We start from the raw sequence: 26,275 nt of genomic DNA, 5'->3' as shown, positions 1-26,275 counted from the left end.
ACAATTAGCGTAGTATTTAAAGTACCAGTGGAAGCTATTTTAGCTGCGACTTTAATTTCAACCTCTGTCCCTGGACTTGTTAAAGCCCCTTCTGATGGAGCAGTGCATGATTGCCTGGGTGGCAGCAGTACCACTGAGGCATCAGTCACGACTGTGGGCTCAGGACTGTGTGGAGGAAGCTGCTGCTGTACATCTGTCACTGGGGTGGTTTTGAGTTTCTGTATGCAGGCCCTTAGTGGGGAAATATCACAAAACAAAGAGTGGAAAAAATGTGAAGAGGGAACAGCACCATTACAGTAGATACCTAAAGAAATAATGACCTTCATTTTACTGTGTCTCCCCTCTTGCCCTCAACAGATGAACCTTTTCCATAGGTTATGTTTTGGGGCACAATCCTTTTCGTATGTTTTCATGTAAAAAAAATATCTGGCCAACTGACATGAATGTATTTATTCACAGATTTAAAACTTGTTTAAAATGTCTGTTATGGATATGCTGGTTTTAATCACATTTCTGGGTATGTTCTTCTAGTATCTTTATCTATCTAGTTATCTTTATTCTGAAAGGGGAAAAAACTTCAGCCCTGAGGCAGTCAGATGACAGATGCAAACTGCCATGTTGTTTGGGGTTTTTTTCCTTCTTTAGCTGTTTATAACACATACTGTGGGTCTCCAGGGTGGCAAGTGCACTTGGTCGTTCCCAGACAGAGTACCAAGATACGGACACACATAGGTACGTCACAAGGTTTGGTTTTTACTGTAGCCCCAGTTCCTGTGTTGCTGGTTGCAGTGTTGATCTATAATTAGAATACTTATAATTTACAGAGAATATTGCCAGGCTGTCTAGTGTCTAAAAACAACCTAGCAATGATTTCACACTCATAAAGACATTTTCATTGTAGCAACAGGAATACTTGGTAAGGTTGCTGTGGTCTAGGGTGCTCTATTTAGGGTCTTTTAAAAGGAGTGTCCTTCAAAAATTGCTCTTTTTAAAAAAAAGACTAGAACACAGAGTTTCAGATTATTCCTTTGATCACAAAATTTCATGCATATTGATGCTTTATAAGGCCTCTAAAACTCTCTCAGAGAATGAATGGCAGTACAAGGACTGTTTTTTCTTTATTTAGCATTTCTGGAAAAGTGGCTGGCAGAGTCTGGGTTTACAACTGCATAAGATAGATTGAAAAAGAAAAGTCATAAAGACCCAGATGCACAGGGACCCAGGTCTCATGACATCCAAACTGACTTTCTAGTGCCTAGCTCAGAGGCAGAAATTTGCAGTCCGGAGTTACTGACCTAACTACCCTATACAGCTGAGGGAAAGTCAGGGACCAGGCTATGGGATTTACAGCAGCAACGGTGCCAAGTAGAGGGATGCGGAGAAAATGCTGAAAAAAGGGATATGTCTGCAGTTCCCTCTCTCTTTCCCCGGGATTCCAGCACCTATGAATGAGGGATTTACAGCTCTGAAGTCCCTCTTAGCCACTTGAGTTGCTGCTTGTATATGAATAACTTGATTACTCTGTTAAAAGAAGATGCTTAGCAGTAGTGGCACCTCCCCTTTTATGTAGTGCAAATGACAGGCATCACCCCATCACCCCACAGCTGATGTTCACTGAAACAGAACAAGGTCTTAAAAAAAAAAAAAAGATTAGTCAGGATGAGTTTGGTACAATGTTCTGGATGATGCTCTGTTTGTGTTGAAAAAGGAATGTACTCTGAATAATTAGATAAGGTGGACACCTGAAGGAGGTGAGAAGACCACCAAGTCAGAAAATCGTTGAACAAAGAAAATTGAAAGGTCTACTCCACCTAGATCCTACCTATTGTGAATGGAATGAATAGGTGTCAAAATCAAATGAGTATGTATGTAAAGATGTTGTGTAACATCTCATGAAAACTGTATAAATTACCTAACTTTTCACTGAAAACTTCGGAGTTAGTTTGTCCAGTGCAAATCAGCTAGCTCCCCAACGTTGCACAAAATAAATACCTTTGCTGCTTAAAGACAGAATTCATCTCTGAGCAGTTACTCTGTGCCGTTTTGGCATCATCACCTGTGCTTTCGCTGAATGATAGGCATCACCCCACAGGGGTGTTCATTCAAACAATTTTGGAGTAGGTGCATAAACTCTGCTTTGTGCTGAGCTCAGTGGTTTTGGTACAGGCTAGGCATTGTGTAACCATCCCTGATCTACAAAGGATTTTAGGCATCCAAACAACTAGTTTCGGAATGCCTAAACACACCATGAAAGAAAATATCTGCTGAGACACTTATCCAAAATAAGAAGGCCTCTGGGAATATACATTAGAAGTACTTTAGGTGCCTAAATAACTTTACTGATGACAGCTTAGGTGCCTTTCAGGTATGCATGCCACAGGCAGAATTTTTGTGACTCACTTGAATGCAGGCATCTAAATTCTGCTTGAGCTATGCCATAGGCACCTAAAGGCTTTTGGAATCTTTTCCTAAATTACTTGAATTTATAAGAACGTCTTGATTAAAAAATATGGCAAGGATTCAAGCAGTTTCCCATTTTGCTATGTAAATGAGTAGAAGGTGATTTTTTTAAGATTTTCTATATTGCTTCATATTCCTAACATAATGAGCCGAATAGGATTTAAATTCATCTAGCACTTCCAAAGCTTGATTGATTTGACCACAGCTATATGTTGAAACATTAAAATTTTAAGCCAGAATCTCAGGACTTCATAAGTTTCTTTGCCAACCTCTTTCTTTTGCAAACATGATTCTGAGACCAGATCCTTATTATCCCAGAATATTGTTTCAGGTAGCAACTAGGCACTCTTGTATTTTATATATAACCTTTACACCTTATTTGCCAGATAAGCACCCTCAGCTTCTACAAACATTTTAAATTCCCCACAGCAATGGTAATCTAGATATAACATGAAAGGCGTCTCTTGGTGAATGTGCTGCTTTATAAAAATTGGAAAGTAGTTTTCTTTTTTGTCTCAAATGAAGTTTTTCCATTAGGACCTGGAACTGTAACTTGGGACTGGCAGTTTTAATGGTCCCACTGAAGGCAGAGCAAAGACAAAGGCTGATCAGCTATGCAGAGAAAGACTGTGCTGTCTAACCAGTATACTTGTACTAGAAAACCCAGAAAAATAAATCTGTTGCCCTATCCTAAGATTTTACCTGGTTTACAGCAGTCCAGTTTAATAAATCCTGTATGCTGTTGTGCTCTATGGACATTTGGTTGGTGGCTGTAGCTATAGCCAGGTGATTTATCACTACTAATGCTATATCTTCTTGGATGGATGTATAATATTACTTGCACTGGAAGTTGTTCTGCTTCCAGACATGCACACCAGAAAATATCAGCTGTACTGCATCTTTCCCCAGCTGAAATAGCAGTGGTACATCATTCCACATTTGTCGTTTGTATTACTAAGGCAGTGAGCAATGAAGAGGGAGCGCATCCAGGTTTGCACAATGCTGACTGTCCCGGGGTCAGAGGACTCTTGGGGATGGGCAGGAGTCACTCACTTCTCCTACTCTCCTTCTCCAGCTGGCACTCTGTGATTCAGGTATCACAAGGTGGTGCTCTTGTACTTATGGCAAATTATTCAGTAGCCAACACTTGAGGTGCCTGAGGCTCCCACTGAACCTTGTGCTACCTATGGCAAGTTGAACTAACAGCACAACAGCACTGTTAGTGGTTGCACACATACTATATACCACAAGAGATGCCTGGTGAGCACAGCATCTCCAGGGATAGCTATCTTGTGCCTCCCTATGTGAGAAAAGATTAAATGCTGCATGCTCAGAGGATTGGTATGTGTTGCGATACTGTGCAGTCTCTTCTTGGTGCCTCATTGAAGACATTCTCTTGAGCAGATGTCATAAAATCTGGGATGAATACTTCCTTCATGTTTGTAATTCTCTGGTGGGAAGAGTAGACCCAGGAGACCTGTTCTGTAGACTAAGGATCTAGCTATCTCTTTGCATCCTGTTTTAAAGCTGAGCTCACCATTCCTCTCCAAAATGAAATATTTTGGCATTGTCTCATACTGTTGTGATATATTGCATTTAAAACAGAGTATTCATCTTTTTTTACCCAAATTGACTCTATCGCACTTTCTGCATTTTTCACTTATGCATTGTCTTTTTTTCCAAGGCTTCTTGGCTGTAAGGAGGACACATTAAAGAATTTGTGATATCTCAAAGGTCCTTTGTTATTGTACATACAGGCATAATATTGGGACTCCAGAAATCATACAAAGATGACAGCAATAAAGGGACTGTCCATAGAAAGTGGCTCTGGGACTATGTTTAAACATGATAAACATCTACTTTTTTTTACAAATCTAGCAGGTGACTCTTATTATAAATGAGACTGCAGGAGGCTATTTCAGGAGACTGGAGGATGCAGCAGTCTTGTAATTAGTAAAGGCAATTGGATTACTGAGTAGGCTATGGTGGCTGCTGCTCATTGTGCATCTGAGTGAGAACTGAACATCGCTTGCTTCACATTTCTCTGAACATCTCCTCTTTGCACATCCATTTTATTACAAGTGATAGGCTGTGTCAAATAGATGTTACTCTGCATTAGTAAGAGCTCTGAATTGTACTGTAATAAGGTCAGTGGTCTACAGTTTTAAGCCACATACTGGAAAATAGAAACCCATTGCTTGTTTCTTCTGGTTCTCTTTGAAAATTTTCTCTCCTCTTCATGATTAGTGATCATCATAGTGCTCTCTACTTTCTAACAAGTTTTGCATGCTCAACTCTTAGGTATTGCTTGAGTATTTCAGTATCACTTCACTGAAGTGAGGCACACATTGGAATGATGCTGTTGTCACCACTGCATATGCCAGTAATTCATATGCATGTAAACAAAAGTAGTAATAACTTGTATAAGTTTGGTACAAGGTCTTATATGGTAAAAAATGACTGTAGAAGCCATTGCTGACAACATTGCTTCAAAGAAATACAGAGAAAGCTTGAGCTTGCTGCGGCATTCTGGCAAATAAAAGGAAATATGTTAAACAAAGCAGCTTTTCTCTCTCACTCAATACCATTGCTTATTCTTATGACTGTCCCAGTCTGGTTTTAACATCAGCATGACAGCGTTTGCTGTCTTCTTTTGAAACGCTTTCTCTAGCTGAAGGAAAAAATTGCTTGTATTTTTTGTGATCTTATCCTGTGAGGACACTGGAAAGAGTCCAATATGTTCCCTACTTGCTAGGAAAGACAATGTAAATGATGATACCATTTCTATTTTACTATCTATTGGATTCCATAAATGCCACCTTATTGACAAAACCAGCCTGCATAATTATTGAAAATATAGGTGAAACAAAATTTGAGTGTGTAGTGGTAATGAAGTTCTTCAGTATGATTGTAAAGTTCAAATAATGTATCATGAATTTTAATGCATCCTGCCACAGACTTTTGCATTCTAGGTTAAGGTTATAACTCATAAAAAAAGACTACAGCGCATTCAAGCATGTCCACGTGTACAAGTAGTACACGCAAATTACTTTGTCCCTGAATGTGCAGTATCAAGGAGATCCACCTCAGGATCCCTCATTAACTTCCCTATGTAATTTCTTCTGTTCCTCTTCTTGACTGCCAGTCCTTGAAATTCATCAAGGACCCCTATAATCAAGCCTTTCTGTTCCCTTTCTACATCACATATCAGACCTTCAGCAACCCTCACAAAACACCTGAACCTCCATATGTTCTAATCATTAATGTTCAGATTCCTACATGGATGTCACTGAGGATGTGATCTGAAGATAATGACATTGCAAGTTATAAAAGTATAAAAGTCTCTGTAGATGCTTTTAGAATCCTTCCGCTACAATAATGTATGGACTGAAAGCTAAAGCACGATGTTTACTGTTCTGGGGAATACATATCTTCTGGTTAAATTTTGAGGTTTTTAATTTTCATCTCAGTTTTGTTGGTTTTATGGCAGTTTGACATAAGCATTGAATTTCAGAGTATTTTAAACTGTTCAAATTATTGGCCAGCTTACATATTTTTTAAACTTTTCTTTTCTGCTCATACATAAGATAATGGAAAGCTAGATGGTAGATGAAAAGCTGGACATGAACCAGCAATGTGTGCTTGCAGCCCAGAAAGCCAGTTATATCCTGGGCTGAATCAAAAGAAGCTTGACCAGCAGGTTGAAGGAGGTGATTCTGCCCCTCCACCTTGCTCTGGTGAGACCCCACCGTGAGTACTGCTTCCAGATCTGGTACCCACAACAGAAAAAGGACATGGACTTGTTGGAGCCAGACCAGAGGAGGGCCATGAAGATGATCAGAGGGATGGAGCATCTCTCCTATGAAGAAAACCTGGGGTTATTCAGCCTGGAGAGAAGGCTTTTCTGGGGACACCTTAGAGCAGCCTTCTAGTACCTAAAGGGGTCCTACAGGAAATCTGGAGAGGGACTTTTTACAAGGGCATGTAGTGCCAAGACAAGGGGGAATGGCTTTAAACTGAAAGAGGGTAGATTTAGATTAGATATCAGGAAGAAATTCTTTCCTGTGAGTGTGGTGAGGTACTGGAACAGGTTGCCCAGAGAGGCTGTGGATGCCTCATTCCCTGGAAATGTTCAAAGTTAGTCTGGACAGGGCTCTGAGCAACCTGATCTAGTGGAAGATGTCCCTGTTTATTGCAGAGTAGGTGGACTAGATGACCCTGAAAGGTCCCTTCCAACCTAAACTATTGTATTATTCCATGATAACATGGCTCAGTTTTGCAGCTTTTGCAGATAGTAAGTCTCCATAATTTGAGTTGAAGTCTGTGGTTAGCACTACAGATTCAATACTGAAAATTGGCTCTGAAATGACTAACACAAAATGCAAACTGGAAGTGAAGTGAAAAGCTAATACTCAAGTCTGCATACATTTATGCAGCATAATGCTGGAGCCAGAGGAGAGAGTTAAGCTAACAAAGGCATCAGCCACATCAGCCCTTCCCTCCTCCACAGTCCCTGGAACTAGCGTAGTTTTCTTCTAAGCAAAGCCATTTAGCTTTTGGGGAACACTGTGTTAACACAGTTATATTTTGCCTCTCATGCCTGAACTGCCTCATTCAGAAAAAAACTGTGCATGGCACTGTAGTACAGACTCTCCAGTATTAAGTTCCTATCATTGTATCCAGTTATCATCTCTGCTTTTTGGAAAAGGAATGCGGTGGATTTGCTATAGCTTGACTTTAGTGAAGCTTTTGGCATTCGTGACATTCTCAGTCAGAAGCTGAGGACACACACATGGACTGGAAGAGCAGAGTGTGCTGCACCACTGGGCTCATCAGGAATAATCAGTGATGACTTGTTGCTCAGCTGCAGTCTGCTAACACACAGAGTACCTTAGAGGTTGGCATAGGGTCCATTTTTGTTCAACATGTTCATCACTATCTCAGTGATGACACTCAAGTGCACCCTTAGCAAATTGCACACCAGGAGGAATGGGTGATGTTGCCTGGTGGGCTTCAGTTCAACATGATCTTGAGAAACTTGAGGATGGGGTCAACAGAAATGCTATGAACTCTCCACTTCTCCAAGGAGAAGGGCAAAAACCTGCATGTGTGGCAGAATAACCCCTGCACCAGTGCCAGCTGGAAACAACTCGCTGAGTAGCAGGCTGGCCCCAGTGAAAAGAACCTAAGGATCCAGGTGCCAGGTTGAATATGAGCCAACAGTGTGCTTTCATAACAGATGAGACAGACTGTTTCCTCAGCTCCATCGCAAGGACCACGGCCAGCATAACAAGGGGTGTAAGTACCACCTCTGCTTGGCACTAGCCCATCCGGAATAGTGTCCAGTTTGGGGCCTAAAGCACATTACCTGAGGGAGATGCTGAGGTGTCTGGGATGAAGAGGAGGCCAGGAAGTGAAAATAGCAACCTACAGCTATGCGAAGGGGTATTACGAAGACTACAGAACCAAGTATTTCTTGGATGTGAGAGATTTCCAGTTGCAGAAGAGGTCATGGCCACATATTGCATCCTGAGAGATTCAGGCTATAGTTTAAGACACTAATGAGAGCATTGGTGGAATCTCCATCCTTGGAATGGATCCTGAAAACTCAATTAGAAAAAGTATGGCTGACCCGACCAAGTGCTGGCAATAGTTCTGCTTTGAGCTGCAGGTTGAACCTCCAGAGGTACCTTCCAACCAACATTTCTGTGAGCCTACGGCATCTCCCTAAAAATGTGCCTCTGGCAAGAAAATGTAGATTATTATTCCTCCAGTAGCCATGGAGGATGTTGGGGCAGTATATTTCCCCTGTATGTGCTAAGCGCGCAGAGGCCTGAAATGTGTCCTTGCCAATATGTGTCCACTTGACAAAAAGTGAAGAGCATTCTACACTCTTCTGCCAAAAACCAGAAAGTTCTATGATCTTGACAAGCATAGTACATGAACCTAGGGTTGGCACACTCCTAAGGTATCTGCTCTCCCTTCTTTTTCTTGGATCAAAGGCAAAGATGGTTCAGCTGTACCCAGAGCGTGGTGAGGAGACATGTTGCTCAAAATATGCACACTGGTGATGCTGAGGCTGATCTGGCATATTCAGTGTACTTAAAATACTCACAGGACAAGGAGATCTTAATTTTAGAGCCAGATTTTAGAATTCCAAATTTTGTTTGATTCTGTGATAGGATTAGAAGTCCAGCTTGAAGAATGAAGATATGTGGCTGATGCCCTTGCTCTTCAGGGAGCAAATAAGCAGCAGCCTGGGGCTCCACCATTAAACTCCAGACTGCAACTCAACTCTTGCTCTACGAGTGAGGCTTGAAGGAAGCTGAGCACCAAGCCAAAATTCTGTCCCCAGGAAGGTCTAGGTCTAGGTTGGCAGGGAGTTTGAAGCATCAGGGCTGTTCTGTTGTGCAGAAACTGCTATGTGGAGGCATGACAAGGAAGAGTGACTCATTTGCTTTAGGACAGAGAGGATCAAGGAGGAGATGAATGGGAACGTCACAAATCAAATTGATTCAAGTGATTTTGTAAAATACAATTACTTCCGAGATTGTTTCTGCTACATACAGAAGCTGCTGCTGTAAGAAGCAGGAACACTACATTAATGAAATAATGAATAGTAGATCATAGAATATAAAGAATAATAATATGAGCCCTTCAGAGGTGGTGGAGTTCTGCTGCAGTTTTGGTAGACCCTGTGCAGTCACTTTCTCTCACCTGTTTTCAGTATAACTATTGTGATTAGATGGGGAAGAAATAGGGTATCTTTCTCTTCTGTTTCCTCCCCCACTTTCATTTCTAAGAGCTTTACCCTGTGCAAAAATTATCTGAGAACAAAAGGGCCGTCCTTTTTGTTCATAGTTACCCATTACGATCTCTTAGACCTTGTATTCATTCTAACTGCTATAGCCACCAATCTCAAATAAGCCACAATGTATATTGCTGCTTCTATGGATCAGAAAAACACAACCATCTAAGGTAGTGCAGAAGAGACAACCAAGAACATTGCTCCCTGAAGTTTTATAATTAAAGAAAAATCTTATTACCAGCAACAGAATGTGTCACTTCAGAGGGTAGTTGTTTCAATTTTCTATTTCTTTGCAAGGTTCACTGTGAGTTTTCAGTACTTCAGTATCTCTTTTTAAAACATCTAATTTTGGAAAATAGTGCCAGTGCCTGGCAAAATTGTTCAAACCTGATGGAGTCCACATCCCAAGACCAACATTTGTGTTTGGGGGATGTGGAAGGCTTTTAGATGTAATACCTTGTTCTGTGTCAATCTGATCCTCAGAAATGGGATAGTGCTATAGCCAGCTGACAGGGTGAGGATGGACAAACAGGAGCATTTAGGAGGTAAAGTCTTCTGCTTGCTCTTAGAAACATTTGCTCTTTAAGGGTCAACAGATACCTCTGAGCAGAACAGACTTATGTTCTCTCTGTGGAGTTTATAGGCCATGTTCTGAAACTGTGCCCAGGGAAACCTCTCTGAATGTTTTTTTCTAGCATTTTCTTGAGAAAAGAGGTATATAATATGATAGGATTTCATTTTTACACTCTAAATATTGATTTATTCCTGTTTACCTCTTGCAGATCCACTCTCTTGGGCCCACACATTATAATACATCTTCACCTTCAGCTTCCCACTGATACTTCACACACTTTCAGTCCCTCCATCACCTCCGCTGTTCCTTCCTTCCCACTATGACCTCTGGAGTGTAGCCAGTGTAAGTTCAGACTCTATGACTGACTGGACGCAGCTTCAGTAAAAGAGTTTAGATAATAATTAGTTTATAACTGAAAAATGTATGGGTAGCAGAGAAAAAGTGTGTTGTGAAAAGTACATTTCATTAGACTAATTAATACATCCTTCAGGCATTTAAACTCTTCCCCACTAAAATGTCCTCACCTTCTGTATCAGGACAATAAACCTCAAGTAGCTTGAGTTATCTGAGTTTTATAGAAACTGAATTCCAACTGTGCACTGGTTGTCAATGCAGTGACAATGCCCAAAGCTTCCTCTTGTTAAGTGTCCCATAACTGAACCTTTAACCTTGAGTGAACTTCATCAGGGGACTTCTAAGTCTCCTTGTGTTAGAGAAGATGTGACCTAATCAGTGTCCAGCCTGAGAGATGGGATGATAGTACGGGCTAACATTCATTCCTGTAAGGTGCTGTCTTCATCAAGTGGAATCTTAACGTGAACTGCTGTGGAGGAAAGTCACTCCAGTAAACTCAGATTAAAACTCCTTTCATATTTTGGTCCTGTCAGAACACTTCATTTCAATATAAATTAGTAAAACCTAATGTAGACACCTTCCCTAACTATATTTTAAAAATCAGGTTGATATATCCTGCCATGAATAATGAAAATTTCAATCCTGTAGTTCTGACTTGCAATGAGAACAAATGGTGAAATGTCAAAGTATCCCACTGGATAAAAATGTTTTCTTTCTCAGCTGTGCTGTTCGGGAATTGGGTAGGATGACATGTTTCTATACTTATTTTTTATAGTATGTGTACATCCTGAGACTGCTGGGGTAATTTTAAAACAGACCTTTCTATCCAAAAGTAAAATTGGCACGTAGCCTTTTGATTCAGTTAACAGATGGTGTATGGTATTTATGAGAACAGTTGTTAAATGCTTTACAATGTGACTCACCACACTGATAGCTGCATACTAATGGAAAGTGGACAGTGCTATCACATCTACAAGTGCTGTATTGTTGAGGGGAGCTGGTTAAGCTGATTTATACAAACAGTTGCCCTCAGAAGTTCAGTCTAGAATATTCGGATTCTTTCTCAAAGTACTGTTTTTATGGAGCAGAAACCTGCTAACCTTACTAAAAAAAAAAGAAAATCTTTTAAACCAGAACTTAGACCTTAGTTTCTGGGGGGAGGGGGAAATAGAGTTCAGCAGTTAATTGTGTTTATTTTTTAGAATTAATTTCTGAGCTGGATGATAATTCTGGTTGCTCACTGAAATTATCTAGGGAAAAATAAAATGTAGCTATGATGCTGATATCAGTACATGATATATTAGCTGTTAATCAGACCAGCTAGAAGGCATCCTTGCCTTTTCTTGGTATAAGTTATGAAGAATTTTAGATAGAAATTTGTTTTGTCCATTTTTACAATCTTAAAGAAATTGTTCTAGAACAACATGATTGAATTTAATTCAATTCAGGTTTTATTTAAAAACATTTTCTATGAGTTTTTTCGATGAAACACTCTTTCTATCAGCTATTTCAAGAGCTGGAGAAACCACTGAAAGCATGCCACACATTTTATGAAATTAAAAGGACCATAAAACAGGCCTAAACCAAAAGACCATGAAAATTATTGCAAAGACAACTAGATATCATTGTTAAAACACTTATTTTGTTGCCTTTATCTTGTGTTTGTTTAGGTTGCTTTGGTTTGCCTTTGAATGGTAAAACAGCCTTAATAGAAACCCTGCAGCTGAAGTGACATCAGCGTCACCGCTACAGCTTACTGTAGTTCATGTGAATAAAAATAAGCCCTGATACAACCAGAATAAAATTACAGACCTCATTCTCTCCAGCCCCTGCATTGCATAGACAGACTGGGGACCCAAGGGAATGGCCCCTGATGTAGAGAGTCATACAGAAGGTGCAGTTTAACCTTTTTCCCAGGATCTGAAAGAAGCCAAACTCCACAAAGTACCCAAAATACACCAGACAGAGGGCAGCCCCAAATTGTCCTCTGGTTCTTCATCGTCTGTGCAGGAATGTCACTTATCTAAAGTTGGAGTTTGGATTTAGGGGCATCCAAGCAAAGGGGGCAGCTGGAAAACAGCAGTCTGGGGCAATGCCAGAGGCTCCCAACAAGCCCAGGAGAATTTTAACATTCCCCTGCTGCTCCCATGAATAATCAAACCTTATTTAAACTGTCTGGGGATTATTTTCTTCTCCTTCAGTTTCCACTAAGCCTTAGTAAGTTTAGTGAGATTCCGGTGGGATCATTAGCAGAGTAAAATACTATTTGTGCCATAGGCAACCACACAGCATCTGGTGGCAAAGGTTGGAGAGACACATGTTATATTCACACGATGTTGCAGTGTGGTTCTCTTTACTCAGATGCCTGTTTGCACTTTGGCTGCAGTGTAATATAGGGGAGATACAGAGACAGAGGCTGCTGCAGGTACCGACCTTCTGGGGAGACCACTGACCCAGCAGCCTGCTCTTAAATCACCACCTGTGACTGGTAGGGCTGAAGCTCCTCCCAAACTATGCATTTTGGCTGCAGAGACCGCACCTCTCTGGCAATGGTGCAGATTGGATTCCCAGGTACAACTGAAGGTCCCATCCTGAGGCTGCAACTGTACAACTGCTTGTTGTTGTACATTTACCTGCATATCCAGGTGGCTTCATGGAAATCAATTAATTTACCTAAGACAGTGAATTATATATTAGTGTGTTTGACAAAAGGGGATGCAAAAGTTTGCAGTGTCAGGGTTTCAATAAAATTCTAGTCATCCAAACAAAAGTGACAAATAAAAGGAAACAAGTATGAAGTTCAGAGTTGGTCAGCTCAAATCAAAATTTGCCTTAAACTCTCCTTAATATGCCTTTCTTTTCATCCAGCTATTGCCCTTTTTAAAAGAAAATAAAACTTTCCTTTGCTGTCTTCTAAAAACCCCCAAAATCTGCAAACTCTATAGGAAAGAGCAGCAAAAGTAGAGGGGTTGGAGGAACTGATTAATGAGCTAAAAAATACATAGAGCTTGGTGAAGCAGTGGCTTGCAGGCAGTATGATAAGTCTACAAATATTTGCAGGCTGTAAATACCAAGGACAGGAATTTAGTAGGACACAGTCAAGCATAATCAGGGCTAAAAAGAGAGGAAAAAAGAGTATATGCTGGGAGTTGAGGAAAAAGGCTTGCCACTGAGATGCAATAGATCTGGGAATTAATAGATGTCATGCATGTCCTGCAGGGAACCATGCCGTGTTGGTAAGTAAATAGGCTGAAAGAGATGACAGGACTGTTCATCTTGAACTACTGGGCTAAGGTGACTTGTTAAATCTCAGCCATTAATGCATACATGCTTAGCTTTCGAGAGCTGGCTTGGCTGTGTGTTTAAAACGGGCTGGCAGGCTGTTTCCCAGGCCTGATGCAAATTTGGGCTGGCTGTGCCACCCACCCCACAGAAGGCTGAGGCAGGTCTCAGGTCTGCCAGTGCAGAGTCCCGGTCTTGCTTGTCACTGCTGGGTGGGTACGAGGCTGGATGGGGCAGAACTGTCTCTTGTGAAGGTTTCACCCTATGTAGGCTCAAAACAGGAAAAATTAAACTAGACCCTTTTAAAACTTGTGGAAGGCCAGTGAGGGTGTTGGGGTAACAGAGCCAGTGGTCTGTAAGCAGATCTTTGCCCTGGCCATCCAGGGGAGGTTTCTGCTTGGGTTCCTCTACATCACCCCAGCAAGGTCTCAGGCTCAGCAGAAATACATTTTTTCCTCTGCCTCTGTCTCCAAAGTGCTTCTGGATGGTGCATCTTCTTCAGCAGCAAAAGGGGGTGAAGGTTTGTCCCACTGTGCCACGGGGCGCTGCCCCAGGAAGAGCCAGGCTGACCCAGCTCCAACCCCCTGCCAAGCCCCGGTTGCAGGATCAGGATCGGGATCGGGCAGGAAAACCTCTGGCCAGCCTTTCCTTGGCCACTCCCAGCTCGGAGACCTCTGAACAAAATGTTCCCGGCTGGGAACTGCAAACAAGTTTGCTCCTTGTTGCAGATCTGACAAAGACCTTACACACCCCAAAGACAGTCCCTCTCGCTCCTCCCTGCCCCCCCAGCGGCCCATGAAAGAAAGTACTTCCACTACGGCTCTTGGCTGTCACTAATGGAGAGTTATTTCCTGCTCAGGGCTTGCTGGACTTGGCCTCTGGAAATGGGAAATTCCACCCTGAAACCAGCAGGAACTTATTTCACTGACCAAAGTCCGTCCTGTCTCCGTGTCTTTCTGCAGGAATTTTTCCTGTGAGAAACTGGTGGGTTCTGGGGTGGAAAAAGGAGCTTTGTCGAAGTTTTTAACCAGCCTGATTATATCCGCCACAGGAAAAGCATTGTAAAATGAGCCCTTAGTGAATTAGTAATCTACTAAACTAGAATTTAGAAGGAAAATTAATTCAATTAAATCAGGACTTTATTCACAGACTAGAGCTAGCAGGTTTTATTACAGCCAGTCCACTCTAGCCTGCATCCTGTCTGCAAAAGTAAGGCCATTTGATCACATAAAGCTAATACTCTAAATTAATAAAGCCAGCACTGAGATTATGTGGTACAAGATGAGAAGGCCTTTAGGTCTTGTACTTCAGCTGGAAAAGGCACTGCTTTTGCACTGGTGTGTTTACTGGTTTCCCTTCCCAGCATGTTGTGACTTGCAAGTACGCTTCCATGAGTGAAAACAAATCTACAGCTGTTAGCTCATCACCCTAACCTATGCACAGTCTGATTTTTGACTTTATGCACTGCAGTACTGCTGTACTTTAAAACACATTAATGTACACACATTTTTCTCTCCCCGGTTCTGTGCAAGGGCTGAGCACATGGCGAGCCAGGAAGCTGTGGGTTATATGTCTCTAAATATGGTTTCTAAGCAGTCTGAATTTAAATATCATCAGGTTAAACAGATGCAAGAAGAAAATGACCTCTCTGACTGACAGGCACGGAGCAAAGCTGTGTGCGGGGAGTTTGCACAGCAGAGCCGACCAGCTGCGGCAGGGGCAGAGGAGGAGCAGGGAGCCCGCGGGCAGCCAGCCATGTGGCAAAGGGAGAGCTCGAGCTTTCGGGGAAAGGGAGGAAAACCCGGGCAAGGCTGACCTGCTGGGTCCAGAGCACTGCCAGCTCCCCTGTTACAAGCGGCTGGCAATGGCCAGGACTTTCCCACAGGCATGGTTTTGCAGGGGTAAGGTTTGGAATAAAAAGCCATAAATGGAGTTAGAAAAGAGAAAAAGTGAAGAAGCATTTAATGCAGTGGTAAATGAGATTATTTTTGTTAGAACAGTAAAGGATAAGGCCAAAAGGAGCAAAGTACAATTCTTGGCCACAGGCTCTGGTGTCCTTCTGGCTGGTTTTGCAGGACCAGTGGCACTGAGGTGGTCTGCAAGAGGCTCTGCCTTTGCTCCTGCAGACAAGCTATCGCGCTCCCCAGCCAGCCCTCTGTTTCGCCTCCCGTGGCTGGGCTTGGAGCTTGGCAGCCCTGGGTGAGGCACCCCCAGCGCCGTGCCTCGCTGCCACCCGCGTCCCCCTGGCACCCGGGTCCCACAGAGCATATGCTGCCCGTGACCAGCGCGCAGGCGAGCAGCTTCCCACATGTGCTCCCAGGGTCTCCCGATTGGTGTGCTCGGCAGAAGGGGCTGGCCCTTGAAGTCAGCTCCTGTGCCTGTGACAGATGATATTTTTATGCAAGAAAACAAAACCAGGCTATCTGATGGACTGCATTATCTTTCCACACAGCTTGGAGCTACAGCTGCAAAGTAAGAAGTTTTATGCTTAGACTTTCAAACTGTGAGTGGAATTCAAACAGCAGTTTTAAACGCCTACTTTTTTTTTTTTTTTTTACTTTTGTGTCTGTGTCTGTGTGTGTGCAACTTTGCATGAAGTATATATATCTGCATAATAACTTTTCATTATCAAGCAAGCTGTTGCAAATTCTTGTAAGATGAAATAATTACTGCTTTGAAAAACTTCACTAAGTGTTAGCTGCATTTGCAGCTGGACGAATAAATGTATATTGAGGAGGAGGATGATGCTCTTTTCAGTGAAAGCAATTAGTCTAGCTGGAAATGGTTTCAAATTATCTTTTCCACTGGAAAATGTGTTTGAGCAGACTGGTGGTGTTGAGGGAGAATCTCCCGGGATTTATCAGCAAATGTCAGGCTGGTCTCTGTGTCTTTGTCATGGGCGTCATTAGATGTTTGCTTGTGTATGGATAGGGATTAGGTTAAAACCTGCTGTTACCATTGTGTGGCACTGCGCTCGCCAGATGAAAAATCTGTTGGTACCAGGTGTTAGCAGGCTGGCCAGTTAACGATGATTGCAGGAAATCAGTTTAAGAGAACATTGTCCATTATGATGCAGATTTATAGTAATAATTTTAATGTATATATAGCACTTACTAGTGCACAGGAGGATCAGTCTTGTAGCTGAAACATTAAAAACCTGCTCTTTCTTGCATGGGTTTGAATAGGAATAATGAAATGGTTTTCCGTGGGAGAGCTCTAGTGGCTGATGCCCAGGTCAGGGGTCCAAACCTGAGCAGACTTTCTGTGACCCCAGGCTTGTGGTATTTTTACTTTCCTATGGGAACTGTCCAGGATGGTCTAGGATGACCTTTGTCATCCGAGGTTGTTATTTTATATACAGAGTTGAGTGAAAAGAGCTGTATGTTGGAACTTTTCTTGATTCACTTAAATGTTAGTAAAAGTTGAGATACATGCTTTTAATAATAATAAAAAAAGTTGTTTCAAATTCTGTCTGGATTGTTCCACAGCTCTGTCTAGCTACCCGAAACAATCCAACACCCTTCACAATTTAACATATATTTTCTTTAGAAAGCAAACAACTTCATGTTTCTGTGCCTTGGCAAGTGCATTTCATCAGTTTATACTTTTATATTCTGGTGGACCCAGGTGAAATTCAAAGGTGACATGAAAAGAAAAATCAGTGGCTTGTTATTGCTAACTCAGTGTGACAGAAATCCCATCCCCTGTGGATAGACCACCACTCATTCTCCATCTGGGCACGTCCAGATGACACAGCAACACAAACACCATTCAGATGAGGTGTGGGCATACAAGTGCAGTTCTGCTGAATTAGTCAGAGCATATAACATGGGATGTATACCAGCTTTGTACAACTGGCAATGACGCAATGCAGTCCATTGCCTGGTACAAAGTAAATGTCAATATTTCTTTAACAAATGAACTGCTAGAGTAAATCTATACTATTTTGCTAGTCTTACATCATTGGTTGCAGAGTTTTTGTTACAGCCCTGGGATCTCTAAATTCAGATTTACAGTATCGTCAAGCTATGGCCTGAATGAATCTGAACTTACTGGAAACAATACAGTGATGATAAATTTCCCTTACCTTCATTCCTTTCCTGTATCTTTTGTTGGTCACTACAGCAGGGACACCCTGGATTTGTCTAGCAGAGCAAAACAGTGTTTTTCCCAAAGCTGAACTTGACACATTGACAAAAATGCTCCCACAGTGAAAATCAAGAAACGCAATGTATTTCAGCCAGAGGGGCCGTCTTAATTGATGTGGAGGAAATCCTAAATGGAAGACATTTTAACCAAAACTGTGAATTAATGTATAATGAATTAGTGTTCTGTGTTGAACAAATTGCAGTATTTTTATTTCAATGTTAAAATCAATCCATTTTCTTTCCATTTCCTAAAATACAAAATGAATGTAAAAAACCCCCAACAACTCTAGGCACATACAGATATGTGGCCTGTCCTTTAAATGCTGATGTAAAGTCTTTAAACTAAAGGGCCTCTTTAATCCTTATAATGTAAAACATTTCCTTTTCATGTGACATAGTCTGGTTCTTCTTGTTCCCTTAATTTGGCAATCTTTATTAGATATTGCTACCTAGATAGAATGGGCCAGACTCTCAGCTAGGCAAGCGTGAATAAAGAATAACTTCATCAAAGTCACTGAGATGACTCTGGGTTCATTCCAGTGTGACCAGAGTTGGAATGTGGCTCAATACATGCAGCTGGCATCCCTGCCAGGCTGGGCGAGGAGGTAAATGAAGGGCTGCTGCAGTGGTGCTAGCAGAAGGATGGCTGTGGTCCTGCCACTTTCCAGTTGCTTTCAACTGCAGCTTTTTCCAAAAGAAAAGATTAAACAGCACAGTCTCACTTCTATTCCACCAACTTCAGTTATGTCTCTTCAAACTATACATGGTTTAGCAGAAAGCTGCTAAAACCAACTACTTGCTGTCATACCTTGTGTAACCCTTTGACATACACCTCAAGCAATAAAGTGCATGTGTGACTATTTTCTTTCCTCCTTCTCAGAAAGATTTTAGGGTTTCCTTGAGAGTTTTTAGGGTTTTTTGTTCTTTACTGGTGATGTTGTTTTAGGAAACTTGGCATCTTGCTGTGAAAGTACGGCTCTCTGTGATACTCTGGGACCTCCTGGATGCTGCTTCCCCATTCCTAGAGAAAGTTCTGTTTCCGCCTCTGTTTTGTGATGATAACCACACTGTTCCCATGGCCACTTACCCAGCAAAATCACTCCCAGGTCTTTGTTGTGGAGAGCCTAATGGGATTATTTTCTCCTATAGGTGGGGCTTCCTTATGATCATTTTGATTTCCCTGTTCTGCATACTAGGATAGTCCAGAGCTGCTGTCCTAAAGAGAGGAAAGGTTTTGTGTGGCTATCTGCAGACTCTGTTTTATCTTCTGAAATTCATCTCAAAGGCATAAGCTGGCCATTTATCAGATGGGAGAGCCAGCTCCCACTGCTATTGCTGGTCAGAAATGGCTGGTTTGTATCTCTCTTGCTGCAGCTAAAGAACTCAGTTCTGTGATGTTTTTACCAATAGCAATTCACCTCTGCTAGTTGGAAATGTCAAAGCTAAAAAAGGATCTTAAGGGGAGGACTCCGCAGAGGGTCTGGGATGTGGCTGGTTTCCTGGTTACTCTGAACAGGAAACAAAAACATGGTATGTTCAGATTTTAAGGAGTTCATTACAAGTGCTACCTGCTCTGTGGATTTCCAGGGATGCTCAAGTCCTAGACATTCAGCATCACCGAGAAAAAACACCAACAAAGCCAACAGGCAGGAGGGTGCCTGCTCAGCTGTGGTGCTTCACAAGTTCCTAGAATGAAATGTACTCATATCTGCCACTGAAGTGGGGATTAGATGAAGCTAAGGCACAGCTGAACTGTAGCTAAAATAGTTTCTTCTGAAGTACTTTTTATTATTACTCAAATACTTTTGTGCTATGTGGGCATGTTCTCAACAACAGCACTCTATTAGTCCGAAATAACTTCCTAAATTCCATCTGTACAGGCACAAGGTTTACCTGTAACACAAAACATTCATAGAATGTAGGCCTAATTACAAAACTTTTATAAATATTTATAGTATTTTATCAAAACTTTAACCTTTTATAAGTATTTAGGATTCTGTTGCATCTGGCACTGATGGCAAGAATGTATCACAGGCTGTTGTTTTGGAATAAGTAGTTCCACAAGGAAACTAGAAAAACGCACTTCATGTTTTTATTTTTAAAATTAATATTCTGCTTCCACATGCGTTTGTAAGATGGGGATGTTGTCATGCAGTTAGTCAATAAGGGCTATGAAAGGGATCAAGGCAAAGAAGAGAAGCGGTGGCTTAGCAGATGCAAGAGTCCGCAAATTCAAGGAGGTTTGTGGGCCTAAGAGATAACATCTCAGCTGCAACACTGCTAATATCACTGTTTTTTCAGGCCTGAGAAGTATCACACTATAATCTCATAAAATATTTGTGAACTGAGGCCTTTGAGTCACCTGAGAGAAGCTGTCCAGAAGCAATGTGTGAAAGGAAGGGAGTTACAGGGCAAAGGGAAGCACTGAAAAAATAGACTCATGTTATACTACACAAATGCTTCTTGAAGCTGAAAATGAGAAAGCACAAAAGCTGGCAAGGGGAAAGATGAGGGTATGAGTAAGAGTCATGTACCTCTGACGCTGTTTTTTTTACCCATTGTGCTATGTGTTTCATGCCTTAGAGTGAATGAATAATACTCTGTTTTGAAGACAAATTAAATTACCTTAATTAAATCGCTGGTTGCGGATTCTCAGAAAAAAAAGGTGCATCCATGTGTCAAAGGTAGGTGCATCATTTGGGTTCACACACTTGTAAGTGGGACGTGCAGGGCAGGAGGGAGGTGCACTGCTGAGCAACCCAGACCACAAATTCTCCAGCTCTGTCCAGAAAAACTAGAGGGATCCCAAACACAGTCAGTCCCAAAACCTTTACAACCACAACTGGGTTTTCAACATTTAAACACTAGCTGTTTCAGTGTCACTGCATTATGTCCTGAAATTACAGCAGTGTGAACGGCGTATCTGGCCATCACAAAAACCCCTAGCTTTTTCAGCAGTTTGTATAACATACAGAACCAGCAACTGATGTGGTTTAAGTTATGTCTGTCCCTTTATGAATAAAGGGCTAAGAGCCCTTTCCCTGGCATACTACTGCAGTAACACAAATAGAGAAATTAAGTCTATTTTAAACAGGGGGCATTTATAGACCTAAGTTGTGAGCAAACTAGTAGGACTGACTCTAATACTTTGGCATTTAGCCAATGAAAAAAAAAGACTGAAAATAATTTTGGATATTTTCTGTCATTTTCTCAAGCTGAAACTAAAAATTCCAATGCATATCTTTATGCATTGATACATATCTTTACAACTTTATATCTTTACACTTACATGCATGTCTTCATCCCTATCTTTATTAACCAGCGGAATTTAGGCTCCCCTAATTCTAACTCTTAGAAACAAATGTGGATTTACCTTTTGTGCAAGGTAGGATTCTAGCCTTGATGTAAACCAAGAAAATGCATCTCAAAAGAAAATCCAGGCAACTGAAATGGAAAATAATTAAAGGCAACACAAATATTCATGATTTTTAAGCACTTAAGTTTTTAATGGGTGGCTGGAGCAGAGTCCAGTTTTTAGGTTGAACAGTGTTGCAAATCCACTAAACCTAATGAGAATAAAAATAACATATAATTAAGGTGCCTCAATCACTTCATAAACTCTTCAGAGAACTCCCTCCTGTGTAATTTCTGACTTTGGAGCATTCTGCACTGAAGCACAGGAACAGCAACCACATGCAGCTCAGGCTGGGGAGGAAAGGTGAGGGTACTCTGACCATTGTTGTATCAAGCCAGCAATATCAGGAAGGAGGGCTGTGACTATATTTGCTGGAATTTGGCAGGGCTTAAAATTTAAAACATTGCCAAATGCCAAGAGAGCTGTGATACCAGTACAGGTTCAGGATATCAGTATCAGCATAGTCTGACATGCCTGAACATGAGCGTCAGTGTTGAGGATGCCTGCGCTGTTGGTATTTCATCATTTTAATTGCAATAACACCTAGAGGTTAAGCCCCGCTGTGCCAGCTGCACATAGTCCGTGGCAGTACACCTACACGGTGTCTGCACTCCATGTGTTCTGCTCTACTCACAAGAAAATACCCGTGACCTCAGCTTTGAGGTGGTTTAAGCAACCTCGCCTGGCTACAGGGCAGAGGTAGGTTATAACCTTGCCCACTCTCAATGATAAATCTGAGGCCTTGCCTAGATCCTGCATTTTCCAAAAGCCTTTCCGCTATTTCCATGGAGGGAAGAGAAAATTTTACTCTCTCTGTCAGTAATATGTGGGTGTGAATCCCTGCAGGCTGGGGAGCGACAGCACCGTGTCCTGCCATGTCCACAGCAAGTGCCTTCATCCTCGAGAGCATTGCACAGGCTGCAGGAGGCATGGCTGCTGCTCCCTCCAGCGATGCCCCTGGGTTTAGTGGGAGGGATGCCAGGAGGTGCTCTGGCAGTCCTTCCTGAAGCAGCTACTCAGGCACAGTGGAAGAGTGCTGCATTGTCCCTTGGGCACCATTGCACTCAGTTACTCCATCATCCCTCCAAAGAACTCAGGCACCAAGCTTCAACACCTTAAATTACACCGCTAGGATCAGGAGCTGTGATGCCTCAGGTGGATATACGAGTAAGACATGCTAAAACTCACTGACTATTTCCAAGCAAGTAAATAAAAATAACATTCCCCTCATTTTTGTCTCTCACTATCTCCATCCCAACATGGATTAAACAAGCATACAGATGTTAGCAGAAGGAGATGCCAAAGGGTAGGATGTTTTATATAGATTATTTGCATGCACAACTCACGTATAGTCAAGAGCAGTGATTTCAGGTGCTGCCAGCTTGGCTGTCCGGTACTGAAAACAGAGAGGAGCATGCCTCTTCCACGTCCCAAATACGATTTTCTGCAACACTGAAGTTGGCAGTCTGTAAGTGATATATCTACTCTTCATTACTGCTCTTCAATGGGGTACAAAGACTTTGGGATGTAGGCACTGTTCCTTTTTTACATTTTGAAGTTGACCTCCATTTACATCTTCCCCCAGACCTCAAATTGCCAAATCCTTCTGAGAAACATCTCTATGGAATTGAGATGCCGCTCCATACCCTTTGTAAATGCAAATTAACTAATCTTGCAGGAGTAATTGACAGAAAAGTAATTTCCCTTTATCATGACAAACTATTGCAGTATGAGAGTAATGACTACAATTTAAGCAACTATGAATTGTGCATTAGGGAGCTCTAGGCCTGAATATTGCTCACAATGAAATTTAAATTGCATTTTTTCTGCATCTAGCTGTTTATAAATAACACTGAAGTTACAACCACAACAGTCATTTTTGTCTCCAATTTCTTATTGTCACTGACAGTCGAAATAAAAAATATAGCTAGCTGATGGTCAGTGCAATAAATAGAGGTTAAAACACTCTTTGTTGCACCCAAACTTCACTAGAAATGGGAACAAACCAGAACCCTGCATCAAACCACAGCACGGAGTGTAAGAGCTTCAAAAACCTAAGCAAACATTGAGCAGCTAGGATCTCTTTCAATGAGGGTAATAAAAATATTTTTTTTTTTTTTTAAACAAAGAAGAAAAGGATACAAGGCTTCTTGAACTCTGTCATATAGATTGGGATTTTGATACAAAATTCTGGCTTGGACATAACCTCCCTGGTAACTGTACTTAGGTGCAGAAGAGTAAGTAGTTTAATATGCATTGTAGTAGTCTCCAAAACCTGCTGAATCCTGCACACTCAAGTACTTGCACAGGTGTGCTGTAAGCTCTACAGCTTTCAGTCATTTGTAATGCACTCCATGCTTGCATCCATGGTGCAGCAAGAACCCTCTTGTACTGTGCCGGGCTTCCCACATGCTTGCCGCTGAAATCCTTTGTGAGACTGATCTTCTTGTGAATAAGAGATAACTAAGAGACAGTCCTGCTGGTGGTTTTGATATGGCTATTTTTACAGCTCGTCAGCATGATAGAGTACACCAGCAATCCTCTCAGAACCACTGCAGATCTTCCCAGAGGGTTGGAGCTCAGGGTCTGGCACCCATTCTTTACGTGTGTTTTACTATGTGTGGACACGAAATCCATGAGGGCATTTCTTAGGAATGTCAGAGCAGGTTAAGTTGCCCATGCAGCTTTAGTCACAGCCATCTCCACGCTGCATTTTATAGGTGGGATGAGCATAGTCTGTCCTTTACCCCATGGACAGCGATGCTGGAGCTGGTAAAGGCAGCCCCATCTGCAGTGGGAGTGTGCTGCTTTTCCTCCAGCCCAGTGCCACATGCATATACCCAGAAACTCTCTGCTTCTTGGAAATGCTTTGTCTGAGAAATGCGGTGCTACCCAAAAAGTAGGAGAGCAATGTGATAACGTTTTCTTTGTATATATTTAAAATACCTTTTATTGCTTTACAGTTTAGCCATTGTCCTCTAATTTCTCCCTGTTTTTACAATAGGAATGAGTCCTCAAGGGCTTCAAAGAGTAAAAAGAATGCGATGAGGCACAGGGTGGGATTGGTAAAGCAGACATAGGGCATGGCATCAAGAAATGCAAAGCACAGCAGACATGGGCATTGCTGTATGAGCACTGTCTTGACTAAATGGAAATGAGCATCTATTACATTTTTATAAATGAGGCAAAAATAATCATAGGTAGAGATAAACTAGCTCCAGTGTGAATACAAGCTCTGCTGCATGCTCCTCTGTGATAATGGGATGATTTACTGATGTAAAGAATTTTTTTGCTGCAGTCTGTGAATTAGCTAGCATAGCTGTGTATGCATGATATAAAAAAATACCCTGGTTTTGTAATGGCCCTCACAGGGAGGGTGTAAAATATCTAGAAGATCAGTGGAAAAAAAGACAGGCTGAAATAGCAATAAAGAGGTAAATGAATAATTTTGTGCATGCAGGGCTCTTCCTTAGGGTTTTTTTGCAAGTATCCCTAACACTGGTTTCTCTGACCCTTTCTTACCACTTTGTAATGTTAGAGAGGTACAGATATCACAACTATCTAATTCCTGTGAAGGAGCAAAGGAAATAAATAACCCAAAGATGCAAATTCCTGTGCTGCCAAAAAAAAAAAAAAGATCATGATTAATGGAAGACATAGTTTCATGTGACAGTTAGTGGGAATTTACCTTGAAAAAAGGAATATTCAGTCTGAAAACATACACCTTGAACCTGGTTGCAATTGAAAGCCACTACAGTAGAACAAACTGGAAACCTTTTAGTAGTGGTTAAAATATTTTCTTTTTAACTGAGACCTGCATATTAGCTTCAGTCTGAGAATAAATATTTTGAGTCAAGAATTTTTTGATAGAAATCTATAATTACATTTGCAATATTGCTGGTATCCATCTACTTAGCAAAGACTCTGACTTTATTAGCTATTTAATCATCTGAAATACTCTATTACCAAATGCTCAGGGAGAACAATGTCTCTGTCAGATTCTGCAGCTGTTGGGTTGTGTGTTTAATAACCTGTTATATTTCAGACCCTGTAGAAATTAGTCATTGAAACTATTCTTCTTTTAATCAGTCCCCAGATTAAAGATATAGCCAAACTAAATCTTTCTTTGAAGCTAGCTTAACAGTTTTCATCCTCACCTAAGATTTAGATTCCCTCAAAGTCTCTGTCAGCAATCTGTGTTCCTCCAAAATGTTTTAAAAGTTACGATTTTAAGGTCATGTCCTAGTGTGTGCTGCAGCTGATGGGGACTCTGCTGTGACCTCAGTGGGAGCAGGGGTGGGGAACACCTGGTGATGTGCCTCCAGAGCCGAGGCACCCGCAGGTTATCTAACCAGCAATCCTATCTGATGATGAACCTCCAAACTGCCAAGAAAATGATGGAAATAAGGCCACACTTGCCAGCGGGGATGCAGTTCTGATGTAAATGGGAGTGACTGACTCCCAGTCCCTCTCCTCCTTTCTCCATGTGGTTGCCTCCTGGAGGCAGCCCCAGGCAATATGACCTGGGGGAATATTATTCACCATGCTCTGTCCAGCTCCATGTCTTTCCTCCAGGAGACACTGTGGGGACAGAACTGCAACAGGAAAGTCTCCAGAAGTTTGGCAGGGCTTAGAAAGCATATAAAAATGTTAGAGACCATGTGCCTCATTCTACTGGTAGTGCTGCACCCATAAGTAAATCCCACATCTTTTCTGCACACAAGGTGTCTCTAGCCAAGTTAGTCAAGGAGACCAGCCTTTGCTAACTATGTTATTTGGCTAACAGCTTTAGGGATGAGTCAGTGTCGACAGCTTGTAGAGCTGAGGCAGCCAAGAAAAGCCTTCCGAGGAGCCCAAGCCTTGTAGGGAAAACACTGGAATTCAGAACAGGGAGGGTAACTAATGCTAGTCTTCATTTGAAATATTGAATTATACAGCTGAGGAATAAAATAACCTAGTATCTAGTCTGTTCCTCTGCCACTACCATTCTCTCCATTGCATTCCTTTGCCATGAGTTCAGCCTGTATCATCTCCTGTTGCTGATCCCAGATTAAGCTAGCTGAAAGGCACAGAGTACGAGGGAAAATGCTGCTTTTCACAGATTGCAAACCAAGACCATGTAGTGCGTTTCCCAAGTATTAGGACTCCAGGGGCAAGAGAATTGACTTACAGCTGGTTGGGGAAGGTTCTGCAGCTGCCTGGAGATGGGAAAACAAAACGGTGTTTTTATTTTT

At 41.8% G+C, this 26,275-nt stretch overlaps 1 protein-coding gene across 2 annotated transcripts in view; it reads left to right on the top strand.

Moving 5' to 3' along the window:
* The first annotated feature begins 553 nt into the window (after positions 1 to 553).
* The window catches only part of STARD13 (StAR related lipid transfer domain containing 13), a 312,260-nt gene continuing 286,538 nt past the window's right edge, over positions 554 to 26,275 (top strand). For both annotated transcript variants that reach the window (XM_080377503.1, XM_080377500.1), the window contains exon 1: positions 554 to 15,950. The gene's annotated coding sequence lies outside the window, so the exon portion shown is untranslated. The remainder of the gene's footprint in view (positions 15,951 to 26,275) is intronic.

The sequence above is a fragment of the Falco punctatus genome (assembly GCF_963210335.1).
Source record: "Falco punctatus genome assembly, chromosome: 2".
NCBI lineage: Eukaryota > Metazoa > Chordata > Aves > Falconiformes > Falconidae > Falco > Falco punctatus.
The sequence above is the reverse complement of the archived record's forward strand: the minus strand, read 5'-3'. Positions and strand labels throughout refer to the sequence as shown.